The 26,263-nt window shown below is 40.2% G+C and overlaps 1 protein-coding gene and 1 pseudogene across 2 annotated transcripts in view; one reads left to right on the top strand and one right to left on the bottom strand.

Annotated features, from left to right (window-relative positions):
* NME7 (NME/NM23 family member 7) overlaps positions 1-26,263 on the top strand; it is a 242,786-nt gene that overhangs the window by 193,702 nt on the left and 22,821 nt on the right. The gene's annotated exons all lie outside the window — the stretch shown is intronic.
* On the bottom strand, positions 13,093-14,452 carry LOC138090783 (ruvB-like 2 pseudogene; annotated as a pseudogene).

Below are 26,263 nucleotides of genomic sequence, written 5' to 3'. Positions count from 1 at the left end.
AGGACATACAGGTTTGATCCCTGGATCAGAAAGATCCCCTAGAGAAGGTGATGGCAACCCACTCCAGTATTCTTGCCTGGGAAATCCCATGGACAGAGGAGCCTGGTGTGGGTTATAGTCCATGGGGACACAGAGTCGGACACGACTTAGTGACTAAACAATAACAACATAGCCTCTGTCAATGGATATAGCTGCAGCCAAGGGTTGTTATACTTCCACGGAAATCCCAGTCTCTGGGGCAATCTTTGGCTCCTCAGGAAGGGAGGCAGCTATGACCTGATTGAGGACCTGGATTTGGGGCGAAGGCTCAATGTTGAGGCTGCCATAATGCCCTCCCAGGGAGTAACTAGAAGCCTGGGATGTATGTGTGTGTATGTGTAAGCACTGATTCATGCTAAGGCTAACAAGGACAGAGGCCCCAGATCGCTCACAGCTGAAAACAGTTCTCCTCAGACCCTTCACATCTGCACTCACAAATTAGCCTGGGCATGTGGCTCAGGGTGTGCCGGGAACCAAGTCACATCTTACCCTATAGTTGTGTAGGTGCCTTGAGGGCCCTGATCTCTCATAGGCTTTTGTCTCTAGATCCTGTCTAGCGTAGCATACTGCACGCTTTTAGTCAACGTCTATTGAGTCAACACAGCCGGGAATTGGGGGAATATATCATGAATGGGGTCAGTGCACCTCCATCCCTCTGTCTGTCTTCATATGGCTGAAAAGGCACAGCCTGATGAGGATGAGCCCCACTGTCAAGGCCACATCCCACCTTTCCCTCCACTTCCAATTGTCAGGAAAGTCTACTGCTGCCAGTATCCTTATTGCTGACTGTGTATATAGGCCAAACCTGAAATGTGTGTGTGGAGAGCTGCTGGTTTGCATTGAGTTTTCTTCCTTCTCAAACATAATATTTTAAAATTTTCTACATTAATCTTAAAAAATCCTGAAATCATAAGAAGCATTAGGCTATCAAATTGTAATTGTTTATAATCTAGTTATTATTTCATCAGAATTGGTTATTTTCTCTGATAAAAGAATCTATAAGGAACAAGTTCAGGTTCCCTCTGTATCCTGCCCCATGTGGAGCTCATGTTCCTTGCTGGGTGACTTTGATTACTTTCACCTCAGTTTCACACTCTCTCAGGGATCAGCGATCTCTAGGATTTCCCTCACTTAGCGTAGGTGGTACTTTAATTTTCTATTCAAGACAGTAGTGGAATGCTGGCATAATTTATCATAAACAGTCATAATACCTGCTTACATCATGGAAATTTCTAATGAAATTTATAGATACTATACTGTACTATAATACTATAATAACTATGCATTCGTTCGAATGACTGAAATGACGTTACATGAAGTGAGTTCACAGGTCCCTAGATCCTTCAGTCACTCAGTTACAGCTTCAGCTCCAACTTTCTTAGGTCAACTGTCTTCTCACCCTGAGAAGTAACAAGCCTAATCACTTACGGTCTATATTTAGTATCATTTGTCCTACCTTGGGGCTTCTCTGGTGGCTCAGATGATAAAGAATCGGTCTGCAGTGCAATGCAGAAGACTCAGTTCAATCCCTGGGTCACGAAGATCGCCTGGGAAAGGGAATGGCTACCCACTCCAGTATTCTTGCCTGGGAAATCCTGTGGACAGAGGAGCCTGGCAGGCCATACTCCATGGGATTGCAAGAGTCAGACACGACTGAGCAACTAACCCCGCCCCCCACATCCCATTTTGAATAGGCACTTATAAAAACAGTCACTGTAGACTCTAGGAAATAAATCTCAATTAATTCTTTTTGTAAAGATTGATTAGTCAATAACCATGGCAAATCCCTACAAAATAAATTAGATGAAGAATTAGTGGACTAAAAAATGACCTTAAAGGGGCATTTAAAAACCTCCAGATATTTTTTCTCAGCACTTTCTCATCTTCCCTACCTAGTCAGAGAGTTCAGTCAACTTTGATAAAGTCTGCAACCTTTATCAGCAGCAGAATCCACTGGAGGCCTTTTTAAACACAGAGATGACTGGTCTCCTCTCCAGAGCTTCTGATTCAGTCAGTTTGCACTTCTCTTTAGTTCCCAGTTAACCCTGGTGCCCTCATGCCGTCTCATGCCCACACTTTGAGAACCACTGCCCTAGGCCAAATGTCACAGCATGCCCTTACTCTGCTAAGTCAAGTTGTTGTCTTGGTTAATTGTTCTCAGACATGGGATTTGCAAAAATAAACCAAGCAATGAACAGTAACAAAGCCTGAATTGAGGATAGGTCTAACAATCAACTTTAAATATTCACCAAATGAAGATTTTTTTTTTTAATTGTTGCTCGTCATCACCATCATTTTGTTTTGAAAGGACATTTAATTGCCAACAACATTTAGTCACAGAATAATAGCCTGTCTCTTCAATTGGATAAATTTAGCTTTACTCAAAGGGCTTCCCAGGTGGTGCTAGTGGTAAAGAACAAACCTGCCCATGCAGGAGATGTAAGAGATGTGTGTTTGATCCCTGGGTCGGGAAGATTCCCTGGAGGAGTGCATAGCAACCCGCTCCGGTATTCTTGCCTGGAGAATCCAATAGACAGAGGAGCCTCTCAGGCTATAGTCCATGGGTCACAAAGAGTTGAACATGGCTGAAGTGACTTATTACAGCACAGCACAGCTTTACTCAGAACTCACTTTATTGTTATGACATACCAAGGGCACGGTGGTGGAAGCAATCTGCTACAGGTACAGGCAAAATGTGGTTGCGTTTTCTGTAGATACAAAAACAAAGAACAAAAAGCCTTTCTAATTGGATGGAAAGGTATAGTTTTTTTTTAGTTTTAAATTTTTATTGGAGTATAGTTGATTTACAGTGTTGTGTCAGATTCAGGTGAACAGCAAAGTGTATCAGTTATACATATATCCATTCTTTTTTAGATTCTTTTCCCTTGTAGGCCATTACAGAGTATTGAGTAGAGTTTTCTGTGCTGTACAGTAGGTTCTTATTATTTATGTAATTTATACAGTAGTATATATATGTCAATCCCAATCTCCCAAATTATCCCTCCCCACCCTTACCCCTGGTGACCGTAAATTTGTTTTCTATATCTGTATATCTATTTCTGTTTTGTGGATAAGTTCATCTGTGCCCTTTTTTTGTTGTTTTAAAGATTTCACATAAAAGTGATATCATACAATGTTTGACTTTCTCTGTCTCACTTTACTCACAATACTTAGGCTCAAGTGTGATGATATAGATGTGGATGTAAAAATAACTATCATTTCCATATATAGGGGATGGTAGCTTGCTGATATGTGTGACACAAAGTGGCTACTTAGTCTCTAGAAAGCTGGAAGCAATCAAAGGTTTTTGAATAGGGCAATGACCTGGCAAAGTAGGTCAAAACGTAACCAGGCAGCAGAGTTTACATGAATAGATAATAGGAGTAATGGAAACACGTACTCTAAGCATCTAGTAAGAAGTCTTAAGGACTTAGCAGTCTAAAATATTTGTTTGTTTAACTGAAGTATAGAAGATTTAAAATGTTGTGTTAGTTTCAGATGTATAGCACAGTAATTGTTATACACACACACACATACATCAGTTCAGTTCAGTCGCTCAGTTGTGTCCAACTCTTTGCGACCCCATGGACTGCAGCACCCTAGACTTCCCTGTCCATCACCAACTTCTGGAGATTCTCAAACTCACGTCCATTGAGTCAGTGATGCCACCCAACCATCTCATCCTCTGTCGTCCCCTTCTCTTCCTGCCTTCAATCTTTCCCAGCATCAGGGTCTTTTCTAATGATCTATTCTTTAAATTCTGCTCTGCCACTTCAATTCAGTTCAGTTCAGTCACTCAGTCGTGTTCGATTCTTTGCAACCCCATGAATCGCAGCACGCCAGGCCTCCCTGTCCATCACCAACTCCTGGAGCTCACCCAGACTCACGTCCATCGAGTCCGTGATGCCATCCAGCCATCTCATTCTCTGTCGTTCCCTTCTCCTCCTGCCCCCAATCCCTCCCAGCATCAGAGTCTTTTCCAATGAGTCAGCTCTTCTCATGACGTGGCCAAAGTACTGGAGTTTCAGCTTTACCATCATTCCTTCCAAAGAAATCCCAGGGCTGATCTCCTTCAGAATGGACTGGTTTAATCAAGTTGCTTAAAATATTGTGTGTCAGTCCCCTCACCTTTAAGATGAACATAATGACACATCTCCAAAGGTAGTTATAAGAAATAAATTAGTTAATATACATAAATCAATAAGAATAGGAAATATTCAATAAAGATAACAATAATAATTATTATTATATGTATCATTATTATCAAAATCCTTACCATTACATTTGACTATTGGAAAATAAATATATCAGAGTCAATGGGAAAGCTATAAATTTTTTGTTGTGCCCATTAAGTGTCAGGCCTGTTCAGCTCTTTCACAAACAGTATCCCCAGTTAAATTAAAGCTCTAAGTATAGTTTCACTATCAGAAACCACTTAATTCTATTTTCACCAAATACAAAGCATATACAGACCTGTTTTCAAATATGTTTTTAAATATTAATAAAAGAAACCTTTCTTTTTTAGTGTAGCCGTTTATGACTGAGTATCAGATTATATTCCTTTGCAGGCAATCCAAGTCAGTACCTAAGTGCTAGCTAACCTCAGTGCCATAGCAACTAAACCTGGTCCTCTTGGTTTTTTGTTTTCCAGCTTCTTGTCTAATTGTATAAACTCTGTTGTCTATCACCTAGCAGTAAGATGAAACTCATGGATGATTCCTTTTTCAGCTGAGGTTTGAGAGGCCAAAGCTAGATGAGCTAATAGTGAGGGAGTAAAAATACACATTTTGTCTAGACAAGCAAAACTTTAGCCTGCCAATTCTTTATTAAAAACAAGTAAAACAAAAATTCCTTCCATTCCCACTGAGTGGTGCTTGTCTCTAATTTGTAGCCCTTCACCACGATGATCTTCACTTATGTTGACAAAGTGGGTATGGTCAATTCTTGGTCATTTACCAGAATGGAGACGTGAAGAGGTTGGCAAGGGCATCTGTAATCCAGAGAGAGACCAGCAACCGTTTGTCCACTAGTGCAACCCAACCTATTCACCAAATGACATTTTTCTTTTTTGGTAATAAGTATCCAAGTGGAATGAATTGTTCTCTTGCTCTTAAATTTGTTATTCTTAGCCATTTTCTTATAAAGTACAAAAAATACTTGTGGGCTTAAAATAGATAGTTTATGATCAAATGAAGGTGGTTAAGAATTATGAAGGGACCCAAAGTCACAAACTAGAAGTTAAAAGACTGATTCATCCCAGAATTATATACTCTAGATTTGATGAGGTTATATTATCATCAAGTATAATCCTCTAGTGATAGAAATGTGGAATTAAAATGTGGAGCTAAACTAATATTTAGCCTCTCTGAGTTAAATATTATTTAAAACTGATAAATAGATATGCTCACTGGTGCTCTTATTTCAGTAATGCTGAAGTAAAAAACCTTCCAGAATAGCATCAGAACTGCATTGGGGTGGTGTCTGCTATCTGTATAGTCATCCTGGAAAGAAAAAAGGTACCAAACCCAGCGCTCATGGGGGTTCATGGCTCTGATCCTGATCTCAAGGGAAGCAGACAAAACACCCTTTTTAACTGAGGATGCTTGTGTCTCTTTACTAGCACACCTGATATTGCATTCACACCAGTACCTCCGAAGGCTACCTGCTTGCCTCGTTTCCCTGACTGAAAGAATGAGGAGGAAGGTGTAGCCATCCATTCATTGTCCTTTGCTCTCTGCAGTTTGACCCTGACCTCTTGTCTTTGGTCTACAGGATCCTTCATTTTTTTAGCCAATGACTAAGCATGGCCTGAGTTAATAAGTAACTCTCACTTGACTAATTGAAGGTCCTTAGAGAGGGCCTAGAAAGGAGCCTAAAACATTGTTGACCTAATCAAATTGATCTTCTTTTTCATTCATAAAATATTACTACTACTTCCACTTTAGTGTCAGAGTAAAAGTTGCTAAACCCACTACTGTTTTTCACCCATTATATAGTTATGGACATTTTAATTTTAACAAGAGAGGAAACAGAAATAATCTAACCGAAGGAAAATTTTAGGCCTAAATGTTTTCCAGAATAAATACATTGAGATTTTTCAGGTAACAGAAAGCTTCTAAAGAAACTTGAAAAGACTTTAATCTTCAATCAAATACCTTTCCTATCACATACATACTAATTTCGTGTAAGTATTTTCCTGTGATAATTCTGCAATTTTCTGTGAAAGAACGATAATGGGAGTTATTTTCTCTTCTTTAAGCTGAACATTCCTTTACCCACAAAGGTAGCAACTAGACAGTATCTTGAAAGTATCCACAGCAAAGTCACACAGTCCAAACCACTGCAGTTACTTTAAAAAAATAAATCTTATCTTGGACAAGTCTTTGTCATATATTATAGTTAAGAACTCAGTACAGTCATGTTTGTGACTCATTTTAGAAGATAGCTGTGTCATGAAATTTATTTGGATCAACTCCTTTGTGTCATTTGCTGATTACTTTTGTGTTTTTTAGGTATTTGGGTGGCAGCAGTATTAACTAGCTTTAGGGAGTACTTACCGTGTGCCGAGCGTTGTTCTAAGTGTGTTACATGCTTTAACTTATGTATCTCTCAATGAAGTTACTATTAGTCCCTCATTTGCAGATGAGTAACTGAAGCACAGAAGGGTTAAGCAACTTCCCTAAAGTTGTACAGCTGGAACGCAGCAGAATGGAAGTTGAATCCAGGCAGTCTGGGTGCAGAATTCACACTTTCTGCCTTCACCGCCATTGTATTATAATCTTAACTGTAGCAAGTATTACTTCTATAGAGTTATCAGTAGGATAGTGGGTAAGAAAATTGAGCTGGGAAGAAAATATTTGGCCTCCATCAATAATTAGGATGATTGGGCATTTACTTATGTTTTATCTTTATATTTGTATTCATGAAGTTGTCCCCTTCAGTTTTAGATGAAAAGTACAAAATTACTTATTCTTCAAATAAATAGCACAACCAGAAGGCTACTGACATTGTCAGCAGGGCTTTGGTGGAAGTCTTGGTGAATTCACATGTGATTGTTGATGGCATGTTTGTTTTTGCTTAATTTCTACAGAACGCCTGTGTAGGTGCCCTCCCAGCATTGCATCATCCAAATTTCTATCTCATAACATAGATAGACATTAGGAAGTCTGCTTTAGAAAATATGGCCAGTTCTTTGAAAAACCACCAATTTATTATTTGAGACAAATGTGCAGCATTGGGGTTTTTTTTTTTTTCCTCTCAATAATACTAAATATTGTCTCTCTCTGCTTTCTTCTTCCCTCTTCTCCCTATCTCAACCACACTCTCCCATTTCACCCCACTTTAGTTCATATCACTTATATTTTGCACTGTGTGTCCACAACTGTACTGGATGCCAGTTTTGTTTCTAAGGGCTTTAAATGTTTCTTCCTACATAATTCAGTCTTTTTTCTTTTTTTTTAATTCAGCAAACATGACGGCTTCCATCTTTGTTGTAAGCACCCTCTTGTTTGGTGGTTTTCAGTCTTTTTTTTTTTCATTACAAAATGCTCCTGGCATTTTGTACACAAAACATAATCTGTACCATTGGTGATATCTCTCTCATCCTCGCAGTTTGAGTGGAGTGTGTGGCAGGGTGGGGGGTGGAGGCTGGGGGTGGCTGGAATGAGGCTGAGAGGAAATCAGCAGATCAGTTCTCAGCAGGGATGCAGGGCTTAAAAGACAGTCCTTCTGTGGAATCTTCTGATAATGCACCTGTCCCTTGCCTCCACCCCTCATTGTGCTGCAATATCTGACTAATGACAGCCAATAAGTGAACCTGGCATAAGAGAGGAGTTCCAGAGTCAGTGAAATGAAGATGTGTGAATTGGCCATCTCATTGGATCCTTCCCCATCACATTCTACGTTATGCTTATGGTCTATTGTGTCATGAATGGTCATCCTCCCAGTGATAATTACTGGTCCCCTTTGGTATCAACTGTGGAATTTCATAATCTGCTGGGTAAATGAGTAACCCAGCTTTAAAACAGCAAAAATAATTTGTTTGGAATATCAGTGTACATAACTCTCTGTGCAAAGTTCTCCTTTTCACTGTTGCACATTAACTTTTTCGTTACTGTACAATTACCACCCGAGAGCAGAAATCTGCTGCTTCCTATTCATGGGACAGTGAGAACTGTAAAACATTATACAGCAGTAGCAGGAGCCTGGTATTGGACCTTTTGATGAAGGCATCATAATGATACATTTTCTGAATATTACCTTCACACTATCTTAATAAAGAATCCATTGTTCTCCTGGTTATTCCTGGGATAGACACCCATAGTGATGCTGATAGTTTAGACTAACTTTTCTATGATCAAACAATTTTGTTATATGTCTTTTGTGTTAACAGCCTTTGTTGATGATTATACATTATAGAAGGAGAAGGACATGGCAACCCACTCCAGTATTCTTGCCTGGAGAATCCCCATGGAGAAAGGAACCCAATGGGCCACAGTCCATGGGGTTGCAGAGTCGGACATGACTGAGCGACTATGCACAGCACATACACTGTAGATGTTCAGTTTATTTGTTAGTATTCCTATTTGTCCTCTCAGTGGAGGAGCATTATTTATGGGTACTCTTGACTCGTCTTCCATTGTTAATTTTGGTTCTTCAACAGTTCAAATTAACATACAAGTATTGAAGACCTATTTGTATTGTTCACTGTTCTGAAAGGTTGTTGAATTAAGACACCGGGATTCTTTGCCCCCGGAGGAGAAGAATTCAATCAGGGGCCAAAGACGAGGCTTGATTGCTCAGAGCTTTTGTGTAATAAAGTTTTATTAAAGTATAAAGGAGATAGAGAAAGCTTCTGACATAGGCATCAGGAGGGGGCAGAAAGAGTACCCCCCTGCTGGTCTTTAGCTGGATGTTATATAGTTATCAGCAGTCTGTTAATGAAAGAAAGAAATGTCTCAAAACTTAGAATGGCACCAGGCCCCTCACCCATAGGATATATTTTGGGATAATCTTGGCTCCAAATGGTTCATCTTGGGCCATAAAAGGATTAACTTGAATCTTGAAGAAGGGCAGAGCACCATACAAATAGTGTTATTTACATAGATGAGAGGAACAGTATCGGAGTATAACATACTGGTTTATCAAGTAGGTTCTGAGCCAAAAGGCGGAACCGACTTGAAGACAGAGTTTGGGGTAAATGCATAGTACAATAGCATAGCCTAAGATAAACATTTCCATAAGAAAAAGGCATTTGTTAACTTCAGGTGAAACCAGGTGTCATGGCAACACAGAATTTTAAGAGAAACCTCCTTTTAAATTTGTATAGAGAAGGAAAAAATATCGCTACTTGGTTTCCTCCTGCCGCTTAAGAGAGATAAAAACGTCTGACACTTGCCAGCTATTTCCTCCATTTGGAGACCCTTGGCCTTCCTGCCTGTTACCCTCTCAGTTCCAAACACTGGGCTGCAGAGGGTTGAACAGCTTCAGACATGGTCCCTACACTCAAAAAATTTAATGTCCTCCAGGAAAGACTATAATTTTAATATCAAGAAGTAAATGCTAGGATGCTGATTTTACCTGGTGTCATGAAAGCCCTTATGAGAAGCCTATTTCCCAGCAGATGAGTCAGGTGAGGCCCCTGGAAGATAAGTTTTGATTCAAGTATTGGAGGATATGTTAAAAAGAAAAAATGAGGATGGCATCCTAGGAAGGGAAATGATGTGTATGTTGGGAAACCATGCTGATTGTGATATATTAGAATTTTAAATAATATTAAAAAGTGGCAGGTGAGCTTGGAAAGGTATCTAAGTATCAAATCAAATAATTATTTTATGCCCTATTTAGGTGCTTGAAATTTATTCATAGAGATAGCCCATGGACTGACTGCCTAAGATTGTTTGTGAATTATTTTCACATTATTTGTAAAAAATGTTGTGAATTATTCGTTTTCTTAAAAAAAGTATCCAAAGCTTTTATTAGATATCGCTGTGTTCCATAATCCAAAAATTAAGAATATTTGTACTGAAAGCATGCAAATATTCATGTGTATGCCGCCAGGACATGCAAGGACATACTGTTCATTAATTAGAATAAGTGTCACCATATCTGTATTTTACATCATAAGAAATTTGATGAACAGAACCTTATCAGTTCAAAGCTTAAAGTTGCCAGGAAGACTCCTACTTATAGCCTGAGTAAAACCATACATTTATTCATTAAATAAATATCTAATGGAAACATATTCTTGAATCATTTGTCCTGGCATCATGAAAAATTTTTCATCCTTCTCCAATGAGAGTGTCAGATCTTGGTAACAATGATTTTGTAAGTGGCCCTATGAAGCTGTGGTTGGCTCTGAGGAGAGACCAAAAGACACACTGTCCCTTTTCAGAGCTCAGAGTCTAATGAGGACAGCAAGCACTAATCAGATAATCACAAAAGAGATGAGCAAGTTCATACTGTTATCAGTGCTGTGCAGTGAAAGAAAAGATGAGAAATAGTAGGGGAACCTGATGTAGAAGGGGATTAGGGAAGGTTTTCTTGAGGAAACGATGTTTGAACTGAGAACTGTGGAAATGAGTTAAGTGTCAGCTGGGGAAGAAAGTAAAAGAGACCCTAGACTCTAAATCTCTGATGCAGAAAAGTGCCTGGGCTGTTTTAGGAGAGGAAAAAAGGAACATAAAGTACAGTGGGGAGAAGAGCATGAGATGACCCTGGAGAAACAGAGGTTGGAACATGCAGGGCCCAGTGGGCTCTCTTATTGTGATAAAGAACATGGGTCTTTATCCGAAGAACAATGAAAGGGAAAGTGGGCACTGACGTGATCAAATCTGTACGTTTTAAGAAAGTTCCTGGCTGCTGTGTAGAAAATGAACTGAAGGGGAACAAATTGGGGAAAACTTATTAAATAATATACAAGTATCACAATTGATAATATATCGATACCATATACTTTCCTGTAACTTATTGGGTTGTTATAAATTTGCTTTAGTTTCTCCATGTGGAAATTGATGAGGATGAACCGGTGGTTCTCTAAGTTTAGACTTCCCCACAAATGATCTGAGAAATTGATCCTCAGAGGCCTCAGAGCAGTTCCTTTGATTCTGAATGGCTTCCTGCTATGACTTCAGTGTGTCACACAGGAAATAGCCTTTTCTATATGTGCTGTAAGGTGACAAAGATCGAGAGTCCCACTGTAAACCCTTTCTGTGCGCTAACATTTCATGATTCTAGATTTTGAGGAAGTCAAATTCCAGTCTATCCCCCTTATTTTTACCAATGAGAGGTGTGTAGCCTGAAGAAGGAAGTGACTATATACACTGAGATTCCATAGTAGTTTAGTTGCTAACTCATGTCTGACTCTTGCAACCCCACAGACTGTAGTCTGCCAGGCTCCTCTGTCCATGGGATTCTCCAGGCAAGAATACTGGAGTGGGTTGCCATTTCCTTCCTCAGGGAATCTTCCCCAACCCAGGACTCAAACCCAGGTCTCCTGCATTGCAGGCAGATTTTTTACTGACTGAGCTACAAGGAAAGGTTGAGATTCCATAGCTCAGTGCATATAGAACATTAGTCTCCTAACCAGTAATGCTACGTTTTTCTAATATGTATACTGTCTTTATATTCTTTGTGATTAGGTCATTGGTTATTATAATGATCAAGATTGCAGGTGCTTTTTTTCTTTCCTTAGTTATGATCAGAAATGCATTTCATATTTTTTCAATAACTGGTAAAAATTTATTTCTCTAAGATCTCAAACATCATTTTACTAAAACTTGAAGCTTGCTTTGACTTCCCAGGAGAGCAGACTTCTTACTTTATTCTGACTAAGCCGAAAATATTGCAAGACCAGCATTTCTACTTCTAAGTCAGTCCAAAGTCTGTAAGCATACAGAAGTGATGAGTAGAAACAGAAATTAGCTGAGCTTTCAGTAAGCCTTTTACTTGATTTGAACTTGCGTTCAAAGGTAAATCAAAAGTTTAAAGTTGAATATGAATCTGAGACAGGCTGAGGAGTATAGTGCTTCTGAGCACAGGCTCTGGAGTTGGGTGATCTGAATTCAAATCCCCAGCTTCTTCACCTACCAACTTTGTGACTTAGGAAAAATTACTTTTCTCAGGCTCATTTTCCCCATTTGCTGAATAGAAATAATGACATTTCAGACTAAGCACTGAATGAGACCATATACAAAAAAATGGACTGTGTCATCAGAGTTCAGTATAGAAAACAGAAACAAATCATGATGTTTCAAGAAGAAAGGGGTTTAATACGGGAAATCAAGGGAAGGAAGAGGATGCCACAGGTCACTGACCTCACACTACTGCAATTGTGCCCCTTCACATATCACAGCATTGTCATGGTGAAGGAACTTGTATAACCCAATGAAACTATGGTCCATGCCGTGCAGGGCCACCCAAGATAGATGGGTGATAGTGAAGAGTTCTGACAAAACGTGGTCCGTTGGAGGAGGGAATGGCAAACCACTCCAGTATTTGTGCATGGAAAACTCCATGAAGAGTATGAAAAGGCAAAAAAGATATGACATTAGAAGATGAGCCTCCCTTGGAAGATGTCCAGTAAGCTACTGAGGAAGAGCAGAGCGCAATTACTAGAAGGGGGCAGCACAGGATGAGGTGGTTAGATGGCATTATGAACTCAATGGACATGAATTTGAGTGGATGCTAGGAGATAGTGGAGGATAGAGGAACCTGGTGGCTACAGTCTGCAGGGTCACAGAGTCAGATATGATTGAGCAACTGAACAACAGCTAACTGTGAAACAGACTCAGGCACCTGCTTCTGATGCCACCTCAACCACAACCGCTGATGTAACTGCCATCTCACAGCTGTGAACCTGATGATACCACGCTGCAAGTTTGTTCAGCCCCTGTGAACACTCCCTGAACATGCTTGCCAGCATCAGAGCAATAAGAAGACAGTCTTTTTTTTTTTTTTTTTCCCAGTTTCAGAACCATTTTATACAAAGTCACAGTGTCAGAACTCTAGTAGAAAACGGGGGGTGGGGATGGGGTGGGGGGAAGGGTGATCAGCTCAGGAGGTGTCCATGATTTCACCTTTGAGCTCATTGAAGAGGAAGGCGTCTTGGTATTCCTTCATGTATTGCGTGGAGCGCGACTCGTCCAGGAAGAGAGAGTAGACCCGCTTGATGTCGTCCACCTGCACCTCGGTGCCCTTGCGTTTGCGGCACACCAGGCTGGCAGCCGTGATGAGCTGGATGGCATAGCGCAGCGAGGTCTCCAGCCCCATGCGGGTCAGAACCGTGTAGGCGTCCTCACTCATCTCCGCGTCTTCTTCCTCGCACCGGATGCGAAGGATCTGCTTTGTGTCTTTCTCGCTGTAGGGGGAGGTGGAGACGATGAGCAGACGGTCCAGCAGGTCAATGGGGATGCCGTGGGGGCTCTGGTAGCTGGTGCCGCGGATCTGGGTGATGCCGCGGTTGGTAGCCATGATGAGGACAGGCGCCATGTCACTCTCCAGGGCCCGGTTGAGGAAGGAGAAGCTCTCAGTGTCCAGCATGTGGACCTCGTCGATGAACAGCACGCCAGGGATGATCTCTGCTTTACCCTCCTCCCACCACTCGGCCACCTTGGCGTTGATCTGCTCTCGGACTTCGGACTTGATCTCTGTGTCGCCTGAGAAGAGGGCCAGGAAGCCCTTGGAGAGACACCGTGTGCACCACCTCCTTGCGCTTCTGCAGCTCCCCGTCTGGGCACTGCACGAACTTGGTCTGGGAGCCCATGGCGTCATAGTCGCGAGCCCGTGTGAAGGAGCGTCCCAGCTTGGAGATCTTGCCTGTGGCCTTGTCGATGGTGATCACGTCCCCGGCCTGGACCTTGTCCTTGGTCAGGGACTCGATCATCTTGGTGCCCAGGTCATATATGGTCTCCCATCTCTGTGGTCTTGAGGGTCAGCTTGCCGACTTTGGAGCCCGTCCCTGTGGCCGGCCAATCAATCTGGATCTCCACCACCTCCCCTTCGATGATCTCGGTCTCCTCCTTGATGCGCACGCCGATGGAGCGCCTGAAGGCCTGGGTCAGTGCCTCTGTCTTGCTCATCTCCAAAGAGAAAATCTCACTGCCTGCGATGGCTGTGAATGGGGTGTCGGGCCCCAAGGCCTGCGCCATGCCCATGGCAATGGCTGTCTTCCCAGTGCCCGGCTGGCCAGCGATGAGAACCGCCCGGCCAGCAATCTTCCCTTCTCGGATCATCTCCAGCACCACACCGGCTGCCCTCCGGGCCGCCAGCTGGCCCACCATGCCCTGGGAAGCCTGCCGTGGCTCCAAGGCATCGTCGAGTCCCAGCCCCGGATGTGGGAGTGAGCGCCGATACGCTCAATCCGCGTCACATCGCGGATCTCTGGAACCTTGGTTGTGGCTGTCACGGTTGCCATGATGCTCACCAACCTCCAATATAAGAAGACAGTCTTTGTTTGCCTCTCTCTTCCAAATTTCCCATGAATGCCCCAGATTTGTGGAGCCTAGTTTGTAACAAGAATCTAAGATGTAAGGGAGTTTGGGAAATGTAGTTTGTAGCTTTCTAATTACCAAATGCGGGCTTCCCTGGAGGCTGAGCTGTAAAGAATCCACCTGCAAATGCAGGAGACGCATGTTCAATCCCTGGGTCAGGAAAATCCCCTGGAGAAGGAAATGGCAACACACTCCAGTATTCTTGCCAGGGAAATTCCATGAACAGAGGAGCCTGGTGGGCTACAGTCCATGGGGTTGCAGAGTCGGATGCGACTTAGTGTTCAGTCGCTCAGTCGTGTCTGACTCTTTGTGACCCCATGGACTGCAGCACACCAGGCTTCCTTGTCCTTCATCTCCGGAAGCTTGCTCAGACTCCTGTCCATTGAGTCAGTAATGCCATCCAATCATCTCATCCTTTGTCGTCCCCTTCTCCTCCTGCCTTCAATCTTCCCCAGCATCAGGGTCTTTTCCAGTGAGTTGGTTCTTCGCATTAGGTGGCCAAAGTATTGGAGCTTCAGCTTCAGCATCAGTCCTTCCAGTGAATATTCAGGATTTATGTCCTTTAGCATTTAGTGACTAAACACCAAGACAATAACAACAGTTACGAAATAGAAGGAGGATAAAATAGAAATTGAGGCCCAATCTAGGTATCTGCCACAACAGAGCCCAGAGTATGGCATACAAGCAGATGCCCAATAAGTAATAGTTATTGTTGGTTTTGTTGCTGTTGGTATATTAGTAGCAGGAGTATAGATATCACTTAGTTATAATACATAATTTACTTGTAAATTTCTATTAACCTTAAGAGGTTGATTTGCTTCTATTCTTAGGGGATGTACCAAGGATGCAATTAAATGTAAATCTTCATCTAGGTTGTGAACCCATTATTTTTAAGATCCATTTTTCTCCCTGGCAAGATAGCAGTAGATAATAAAGCAAATTTCTTTGTGTTTTCTGATTCAGTTAACATAATTACTGAATTTAAACAATAGGACTCAATTCAATTAACCCTTTTGTGACAGGATAAGCTTTGCAGCATTTATGTATAAACAGCTGATTAATCTTATTGGGTGCCTAGACAGAAATGAAATCTTCCTTTCCTATAACAAACTGTCAATGGTACAACCATTTTGAAATTATTTTCTAAGCTCATGAAAGAGTGCAATTATAGCAGTAGTGCATTGCTCTCACCACCATTATCTTCATTTCTCTCCTCTCATTTATTTATTTTCCCTATTCATTTCCTTCTATTCTGATAAGCTTTTGGCACCCAGAAACCCTAATAACAAAACATCTGTGTTGTTCTTTCCATCACTATTTTAGGATGAGAAGAACCCCACAAAATGATAGGTCAGTTACAGAGTTCCCTGGTTTTTCTGATGCAGGGACACCTGTTTTTCAAATGCTCCCTTTCACCTAGAGAGTCTCAGGTTGTACTGTTTTTTAGTTAAGGAAGATTTAATCAGAAGTGACAGACAGGAATAGCACTTACAGTACTTTTGCAATTAACTGAACTACCGAGAAGAGGAGCTAGTTTAAACATCTGACCTGTATTTTGAAAGTCAAGCAAAGGGTTATATTTAAAATGATAACCAAGAAGGATCTGCTGTATAGCACATGGAACTCTGCTCAATGTTATGTGGCAGCCTGGATGGAGGGGGGCAGTTTGAAGGAGAATAAATACATGTATATGTATGGCTGAGTCCCTTTGCTGTTCACTTAAAACTGTCACAACATTGTTAATCAGCTATGCTGCTAAGTCACTTCAGTCGTGTCCAACTCTGTGAGACCCCATAGACAGCAGCCCACCAGGCTCCGCCATCCCTGGGATTCTCCAGGCAAGAACACTGGAGTGGGTTGCCATTTCTTTCTCCAATGCATGAAAGTGAAAAGGAAAGTGAAGTCGCTCAGTCGTGTCCAACTCTTCGCGACCCCATGGACTGCAGCCCACCAGGCTCCTCTGTCCATGGGATTTTCCAGGCAAGAGTACTGGAGTGGGTTGCCATTGCCTTCTCCATTAATCAGCTATAGTCCAGTATAAAATAAAAAGTTAAAAGAGAAAGTCTGTATTTCTCTTGTATTTAGTCTGTGGCATAAATTTCTCTTTAACTATTTTTATTTCTTTCTCTATTTTATGTTTTCCAGCCAATCACACTTAGATAAGAAGGATGCTTATCTTCAGAATCAGTATAAGAGTCTGAAATTTAAATGTTGAGGGCTGGGAAGATTCCGTAGGCCTTGGGCAACTAAAACCCATGTGCCACAACTACAGAGCCTATGCTCTAGAGCCTGACAGCTGTGGCTACTCAAGCCGGCATGCCCTAAAATGATGTTTTATTCCTTCATTTATTTATTTAAGAAATATTTCTTGGATACCTGCTTAACTACATTTAAAATCCAGAAAGCTTTCTACATTGTATTATTTCTTTGCATCATATTTTATTTAGGACTTTAAATATAATTCCTTTGCTAAAAGATATATTATTTTGTTGTTGTTGTTGTCTGGTCACTATGTCCAGCTTTTTGCAACCCCATGGACTGCAGTACACCAGGCTTCCCTGTCCTTCACTATCTCCTTGAGTTTGCTCAAACTCATGTCCATTGAGTCATTGACAACATCCGACCATCTCATCCTCTGTCGCCCCCTTCTAAAATCCAAAGGATTTCCCTGATGGCTCAGACGGTATAGCATCTGCCTACAATGCGGGAGACCTGGGTTTGATCCCTGGGTCAGGAAGATCCTCTGGAGAAGGAAGTGGCAACCCACTCCAATACTCTTGCCTGGAAAATCCCATGGACGGAAGAGCCTGGTAGGCTGCAGTCCATCGGGTGGCGAAGATGGACTGAGTGACTCAGACATAACTGAGTGACTTCACTTCACTTCTAAAATCCAGAAAACTTTCTACATTGTACTATTTCATTGCATCATATTTTATTTAAGGACTTTAAATGTAATTCCTTCACTAAAAGATATATGTATTGACCTTTAGACATATCCCTAGGGAATGAATTTCAGGTATGCTTCCTGACCTTATGGATCTAACATTCCAAGAAGATGAAACAATTACACCTAACATGACAACCGACAGAACAAAATTGCCTATAATTTAATAGATCGAGTGCTGCTATATATTGAGTTAATGATCTAGCATTATGAACATTATGGTTTCGGTTTTGGTGTTTTGTTGTTTAATAGACTAGTTTTATAGCAGTTTTAGGTTCACAGCACAATGAGGGGGGAGGTACAGGGATTTTTGAAATACCCCCTCCCCTGACGCATGGACTGCCTCCCCATTATCAGCATCCCTGACCCAGAGTGGTGCATTTATTAGAATTGGTGACCCCACAATTGGCACATCCTTATCACCCCAAATCTGCAGTTTAAATTAGAGTTCACCTTTGAGGCTGTACATTCTGTGGGTTTGAACACATGTATAATGACACATAGCCACCATTACAGTATCATACAGAGTAGTTTCACCACATTAAAAATCCTGTGCAATGTCTGTTTGTCTTTCCTTCTCCCCAGCTCCTGGCAATCACTGATGTTTTCACTATTTCCATAGTTTTATCTTTTCCAGCATATGGGATCTTAGTTCCCCAACCAGGGATTGAACCCACGTCGTGTGCATTGGAAGGCAGATTCTTAACCACTAGACCACCAGGAAAGTCCCTTGTTTGTTTCCTTATTGTTGAGTTTTAAAAGATTTTTGTATATTTCATGTAACAGTCCTTTGTCACTTGTGTTTTTGTTATTATTTTATCCCAGTTTGTGGCTTCTCATTCTTTCGATGGTGTCCTCTCAGAGCAGAGATTTTAATGTAATCCAGTTTATCAATTATTCTTTCCATGGATTATGCCTTTGGTGTTGTATTTCAAAAATCACCTCTATGCTCAAGGTGAACTATATTTTCTCATGCCATCTTCTAGGAGTTTTATAGTTTTGTGTTTTACATTTAGGTCTGTAATCCATTTTGAGTTAATTTTTGTGACGGATGTAAGAACTGTGTCTAGATTCATTTTTATTTTGCATGTGGATATCCAATAGTTTAGGCTTCCCAGATGGTGCACTAGTGGTAAAGAACCTGCCTGCCAGTTCAGGAGACATGAGACAAGGGTTTGATCCCCCTAGAGGAGGGCATGGCAACTCACTCCTGTATTCTTGCCTGTAGAATCTCCATGGACAGAAGAGCCTGGCAGGCTACAGTCCATAGTGTCATAAAGAGTCAGACATGATTGAGTGCCTTAGCATGCATGCATGTCCAATAGCTCAGCAACATTTGTTAAAAAGGCTATCTTTGGGAATTCGCTGGCAGTCTAGCAGTTAGGACTCAGGGCTTTCACAGCCATAGTCCGGGTTCCATCTCTGGTTAGGGAGTTATCAATAAGATCCCACAAACTGTGTGGCACAGCCAAAAAAGAAAAAGGCTACTTTTGCTCCATTGCATTGCCTTTGCCCCTTTGTCAAAGAGTGATTGACTGTGTTTATGTAGGCCTGTGACTCCTCTCCTATGCTCATGTTTTGTTTTACTGATCTTTTTGTCTGTTTTTTTTTTCATCACTATCTTGATTACTGTTTCTCTTCTAGGTCTTGAAGTCTGGTAGTGTCAGTCCAAATTTGTTGCTCTTCTTCAGTGTTGTATTGGCTATTCAGAGTCTTTTGCTTCTACATACAAACTTTAGAATCAGTTTGTTGACATCCACAAAATGTGATATGAAACATCTTTTTCTATGCTGATATGCCACCATTATATCTTCAGTGATACACATCATCTGTTGAAAAGACACTGTATTTCCTTCATTCCTGTGTCAATGTTCAGTTGACTGTATTTATATGGGTCTATTTCTGGGCTCTCTATTCCGTTTCATTGATCTACTTCTTTCATCAGTACTAAACTTTCTGGGTTACTGTTGCTTTATAGTTGGTATATATCTTCTGTATATCCTTCTTTCAAGGAATTAGTTCTTTGATTTCTTTTGTCAGAGTTTTATATATTTCCTCATATAGATCTTTAATATATTTCATTAGATTTATACCTAAGTATTATTTTTTGGTTAAAATATAAGTGGTATTGTATTTTTCATTTCAAATTTATCTTGTTCATTGCTGGCATAGAAAAGTCACTTACTTTTGCAAATTAACCTTATAACCTGAAAAGTTGCAATAATTGCTTATTAGCTCTGAAAGTTTTTTGTTCATTTATTTGTTTCTCATGTCATTTATGAACAAAGGCAGTTTTATTTTTCTTTCCTAATCTGTCTACCTTTTATTTCCCCTCCTTTTTTTTTCTTATTGCATTAGCTAGGAATTCCAGTGCAATGTTGAAAAGTAGTATTGAGAGAGGAAATCCTTGCCTTTTTTCCAGTCTTAGTGGGAAAGCTTTGAGTTTCTCACTTTTAAGTATGACGTTAGCTGTAGGCTTTTGTTTGTTTTTTCAGTAGATATTCTTTATTAAGTTGAGGAAGTTCCCTCTGTTCCTTGTTTGCTAAGAGTGTGTGGGATTTTATCAAATGCTTTTCCTAAGAATCAGTGAGCATATGATTTTTCTTTTTTAGCCTGTTGATGTAATAGAGTTCATTCACTGATTTTCAAATGTTGATACAGCCTTACATACTAGGATTATCTCACTTCATTGTAATGTCTGATTATTTTTATATATTGTTGGACTTTATTTGCTAATATTTTGTTGAGGAAGTTTGCATCTATGTTCATGAGAGATATTATTATGCAGTTTTTATGTAGTGTTTTTCTGGTTTTATTATTAGAGTAATGCTGGTCTCAAAAAATGACTTGGGAAGTGCTCCTTCTGCTTCTGTCTTCTGTAAGAGATTGTAGAGAATTAATATAATCTTATGTGTTTGGTAGAATTCACCAATCTGGGCCTAGTGCTTTCTGTTTTGGAAGGTTATTAATGATTGATTCAATGTTATTAATAGATATAGGCCTATTCAGATGGTATACTTCTTTTGTGTCTTTCAAGGAATTAGTCAGTTTCTCCTAGGAAATCTCATGGACGGAGGAGCCTGGTGGGCTGCCATCCATGGGGTCGCTAAGAGTCGGACTGAGTGACTTCACTTTCACTTTTCACTTTCATGCATTGGAGAAGGAAATGGCAACCCACTCCAGTGTTCTTGCCTGGAGAATGCCAGGGATGCCAGGGCGTGGTGGGCTGCCGTCTATGGTGTCGCACAGGGTAGGACACGACTGAAGCAACTTAGCAGCAGCAGCAGCTTTAGGGACATAGAGTATTTATTTCATAATATCCTTTATTATCCTTTTAATTTCCAAAGGATCTGTAGTGATATCCCCTCTTTCATTTGTAGTATTAATAATTTTCTTTCCTTTTTTTTTTTTTTCTTTATTAAGGTGGCAAGAAGCTTATGGATTTTATTGGTCTTTTTTAGGGCCTAACTTTTTGTTTGTTTGTTTTTTAAAATTTTTATTTTTACTTTATTTTACTTTACAATGCTGTATTGGTTTTGCCATACATTGACATGAATCCGCCATGGGTGTATATGAGTCCCCAACCAGGAACCCCCCTCCCACCTCCCACCCAATATCATCTCTCTGGATCATCCCCGTGCACCAGCCTCAAGCATCCTGTATCCTGTATCGAACATAGACTGGCGATTCGTTTCTTACATGATAGTATACATGTTTCAATGCCATTCTCCCAAATCATCCCACCCTCGCCCTCTCCCTGAGTCCAAAAGTCTGTTCTACACAACTGTGTCTCTTTTGCTGTCTCACATACAGGGTCATCAATACCATCTTTCTAAATTCCATATATATGTGTTAGTATACTGTATTGGTGTTTTTCTTTCTGGCTTACTTCACTCTGTATGATCAGCTCCAGTTTCATCCATCTCATTAGAACTGATTCAAATGTATTCTTTTTAGTGGCTGAGTAATACTCCATTGTGTATATGTACCACAGCTTTCTTATCCATTCATCTGCTGATGGACATCTAGGTTGTTTCCATGTCCTGGCTATTATAAACAGTGCTGCGATGAACATCGGGGTACATGTGTCTCTTTCAATTCTGGTTTCCTCGGTGTGTATGCCCAGCAGTGGGATTGCTGGGTCATAAGGCAGTTCTATTTGCAGTTTTTTAAGGACTCTCCACACTGTTCTCCATAGTGGCTGTACTAGTTTGCATTCCCACCAACAGTGTAAGAGGGTTCCCTTTTTTACCTATTGATGACATCTTTTAAATTTTATTGATTTGTGCTCTAGTTTTTATTATTTCTTCTGCTTAATTTGGATTTAATTTGCTCTTTTTTTCCCCTAGTTTCTCACGTAGAAGTTTAAATTAATATTAGGCTTCGTTTAAGCCTCCTTGGCAAATGGAAGCCTGATAATCACATTCTGAAATTCCTTTTGTCATTATTACCAACAAGTGCATGTTGACCTACCTGTATTTGAAGGGTCCAAAAATACAACAGACAAATCCATACACATGAAACAATATTCTATACTCATTATATCATGTTCTTAATTCTTAAAATATATTCCCATAATATATATTCCCATGAAAATGTAAATGAACATCAGAAGATAGAAGTACTTGCTTGAGGGACCACAAACAATATTTAGGAAAAGTCATATATGGAGGTGAGACTTGGATAGACATTAAAAGAAGGTAATAAAAGGTGGGTATTCTACAAAGAGGGAGTATTTCAAATGAAGTTGTGGAAGAAAAGATGTATAAGTTCAAAGAAACATGAATAAACATTTTGGTTGGAGTGAAAGTATCCTTGTAGTAGGGTTCAGGTATGAAAAATATATTTAAAAAGTTAAGTGCCAGAAGATAGAGAACATTTAATTTGGGTTTTAGGTTTAGAATCTCACAAACAGAATAGTTTATTTCAGGTAGAATACCTCAGTGCAGGTTTATAAAATCTGCCTCAAAGCCTTAGTTTTCTCTGCTCAGTGGCATGATAAGTACAAAGCTGGTGGCTCAGACAGTAAAGTGTTTGCCGGCAATGCGGGAGACCTGGGTTTGATCCCTGGGTAGGGAAGATCCCCTAGAGAAGGAAATGGCAACCCACTCCAGTACTCTTGCCTGGAAAATTCCATGGATGGAGGAACCTGGTAGGCTACTGACCATAGGATCGCAAAGAGTCGGACACAACTGAGCAAACTTCACTGGCCTCTTAGCAAAAGATTATGAAAAATTTGGAACCTTTGTGGAAGGAACATTTTGCATCCAGTGTCTCATTCTCATTTACAAAAAAAAAAAAAATGCTGTCTGGTTACTGACAACTATAAATGAAAATCAGAAGATAGAAGTACTTGAGGGACCACAAACTATTTAGGAAGTATAGTAGAAATCATGCATATACTTTAAACAGGAAAAGTGTGAAAGTTTTCACAGCATGGATTTATATGGCATTTTCTTGATAGTAGGTCAAGCCCTCTGTAACTTGGCCACTTTCAGCAGAATTGCCTCTATTCCAATAACTCCATGTTGTGATTTAATCTTGGGAGCACTACCAAGAATTTTGAGTTGATTGCTGGACTAATGAAGCATGATCTGCTGATTAAAAAATAAATGAAAACAAGGATTTTCTTTATGAGTCAAACTTCTCTACATACCACATCTGAGTAAAAAGTTCCTGTAATGTCTCAATACTAAAACCCTGGTAATATTTAATGGCAGAATAATGAGTGCCAGGTGATAGATCATAGAAGTTAGCTTTGTTACTTCGTGTCCATACCACAAAATATCACTGGGCATTGATAACAGCCTAGCAGTGTCATGTCAACAATATTTTAAATAAAGCCTAAGCTTAGGACATTTTTCCTGGAGAAGGAAATGGCAACCCACACCAGTATTCTTGCCTGGAGAATCCCATGAATGGAGGAGCCTGGTGGGCTACAGTCCATGGGGTCGCAAAGAGTCGTACACGACTGAGCGACTTCACTAAGGCATTTTTATTTTTAGTCCATGCCTTTCCAATATCATCCAAATGAGGATACAGTTTTTAAAAGAAAGATAAAAATAATTTATAAGTTAAAGGAAATGAAGCAAAGAATTTTTTCTGTTCAAAGTAGAATATATATTATCACTAGTCCTTTGGAAATGGTAGAAAATCAAGTAATAAGCATTTTACAGCTCGAGCTTTTATGACTAATGTCATTCCACTGAGATGAACACATATTAGTTTTTCTCATTCAAGTATATGATATTTTAGCCATGCAGAACCTATCATGCTGGCCTATGGGGCACTTTTTTCTAACATGTTCAGACATTACATTCAGATATCTCCAACTTAAAAATGTTGTTTCACATTTACATGAATAAATCTAGGGGCTTCCCTGGAAGTCCAGTGCTTAAGAATCTGCTTTTCAATGCCGAGGACACCAGTTCAATCCCTGGTCCAGGAAGATCTCACGGGCTGGGAGAGACAACTACACCCATGTGCCACAACCACTGAAGCCCACACCGTCTAGAGCTCATGGTCTGTGATAAGAGAAGCCACCGCAAGGAGAAACTTGTGCACCACAACTAGAGAGTAGCTTCTACTCGCCACAGCTAGAGAAAGCCCGCAAGCAGCAATGAGGACCCAGTAGAGCCAAAAATAAAATAATTTTAAAAAATTAATAGATCTGGGCATACGCGAAAGGGAAGAACCTTGGCAAGGTTCTTCAATATTTTTGATTTACTATTTTGTATATTAGTTTACAGATTAGAAGCAAAGTAAATTCCACAGTGTCACTGAAAGACTCAGAAAGTTCCCTCCACTAAGGAACAAATAAGAGAATCATTAAATTAATTAAAATTATAAAATGACATGGATTAGTAACTTTCTTCTGAATATTTTATGACTCTAACAGCCATCAGGACTAATTTGGAAGGGTATATGTTTAATGCCAGCTTCATAGTCCTTAAATCTTTGGTTTATATTTAGCACTAAATGTTAAACCAGGTATTAAGTTTCCATATGATCTGAAGAACTTCAGTTTTAAAAGGGAGTAAAAGAGGTTACAGTAAAATCTTAGATTTTTATGGTTTGGTTTTGTTAATTTCAAGCTCTATTCTCATAATCTCCCATAATTTCAAGTTTCAATGTAATGTCCCTTGTTCACTAAAAGAAGTTATTTTAGAATTTCCAGAGACAAAGATGCAGTAAGGTCCTGCCTTGAAACCCAGGATCATCTGTTCATGGGAGTAAGCTCTATTTTTTAATATAATCACCATGGCTACCTATGTAACGAATCTTTTTTGTTGTCGACTTTTAAGACATGGGGGTGCCCAATCAGCATCCTATTAATCATGTCTACTCGGTTTCTTGTGTGTCAGTAGCATAGGGAGCATTGAGAGGATGCAAGTGGCAACGGTAACCCTTTAAAAAATATAAACCCCCACAGAGAATTCAGTAAATTGTGGTTTTGACCGGACAATTTAAATAAGTGGAACATTTATTCAAAGTATTTTAGTCACTGTTGACTCACTCAGGAATCAGTCAGTTTATGAATTAATGTTACCAAATCTGACACTCTTGGAGAAGGCTGGAAATTTTTCCATGATGCCAAGATGAATGATTCAAGAAGGTGGTATTTAATTTTACATATAATTGACATTTCTATCTCTAACCTACTCCAGTGCAATATTTGCACTCTATATTAAGTATAGCTCTAATATCTTCCTTACTCAGTGGAATTGGCATTCTCACATGAATTAAAAGTGCCAAATTCTGAATAGCTCTCATTGAATGTTGACACCACATATGTCATTTCCAAGAGTGAAAGAGGCTCAAAATAGCAGAGCGTTTCCCCTTTTTACTTGTACTGTAAGCTGTTTTAATACTTTTCTAGAGGAAGAGGGTCCCAAGGGAAGAGTTTTTGCTCTTTCTGCATTTGGTATAGAGGTGTTATTTTCTTTTGGCTGTTCTATATCCTTAGGTGAACCTTTTACCTCCCAGGCTTAGGCATGGATTTAGGCAGATCCCAAATGACATCACAACCCGAGCTCCCCAAGTGGCAAGGCCTCTCTCCATTCTCTTTTCGTTTCCCCCATCTCTTTCTGCTCCATTCCTTTCCACTCCTTTTGTAACCAGTGATTTATTAGCTTGTTTCATGTACCTTAGGTACCTTAGTCATTTTCAGAGTAGCTAGTTTACCATGTCTGCCATAACAAAGTGCCACAGACTGGGTGGTTTAACCAACAAAAATTTATGTACTCACATTTGTGGAGGCCAGAAGTTTGAGATGAAGGTGTCAGCAGCCTTGGTTTCTTCCAAGGCCTTCACTCCTCGGTTGGTAGATGACTGTCTTCTTCTCTCTTTTTTTTTTAACAGTTTTATTTATTTTTTATTGAAGGATAATTGCTTTACAGAATTTTGCTGTTTTCTGTCAAACCTCAACATGAATCAGCCAGAGGTATACATATATCCCCTCCCTTTTGAAACTCCCTCCCATCTCCCTCCCCATCCCATCCATCTAGGTTGTCTTCTTGTTTTCACATAGTCTTTCTTCTGTGTGTGTTTGGGCCCTAATCTCTTCTTCTTACAAGGGTTGGATTAGGATCCACCCTAACCACCCCAGCTTAATTTAATTAGCAGTTTAAAGATCCTTCTCCAAATACAGTCACATTCTGAGATAACTAAGAGACATGTGAATGTGAGGGGAACACAGTTCAGCTAGTAGCAGTAGCCCAAGATGGACATCATAATACTTGTTGGTCAGACGAAGGATTCAGTTCTTGCCATCCCTTGGAAGGCAATCAGA

The sequence above is a fragment of the Capricornis sumatraensis genome, chromosome 14 (assembly GCF_032405125.1).
Source record: "Capricornis sumatraensis isolate serow.1 chromosome 14, serow.2, whole genome shotgun sequence".
In the NCBI taxonomy this organism is placed as follows: domain Eukaryota; kingdom Metazoa; phylum Chordata; class Mammalia; order Artiodactyla; family Bovidae; genus Capricornis; species Capricornis sumatraensis.
This window is presented reverse-complemented; position numbering and strand designations above follow the sequence as displayed.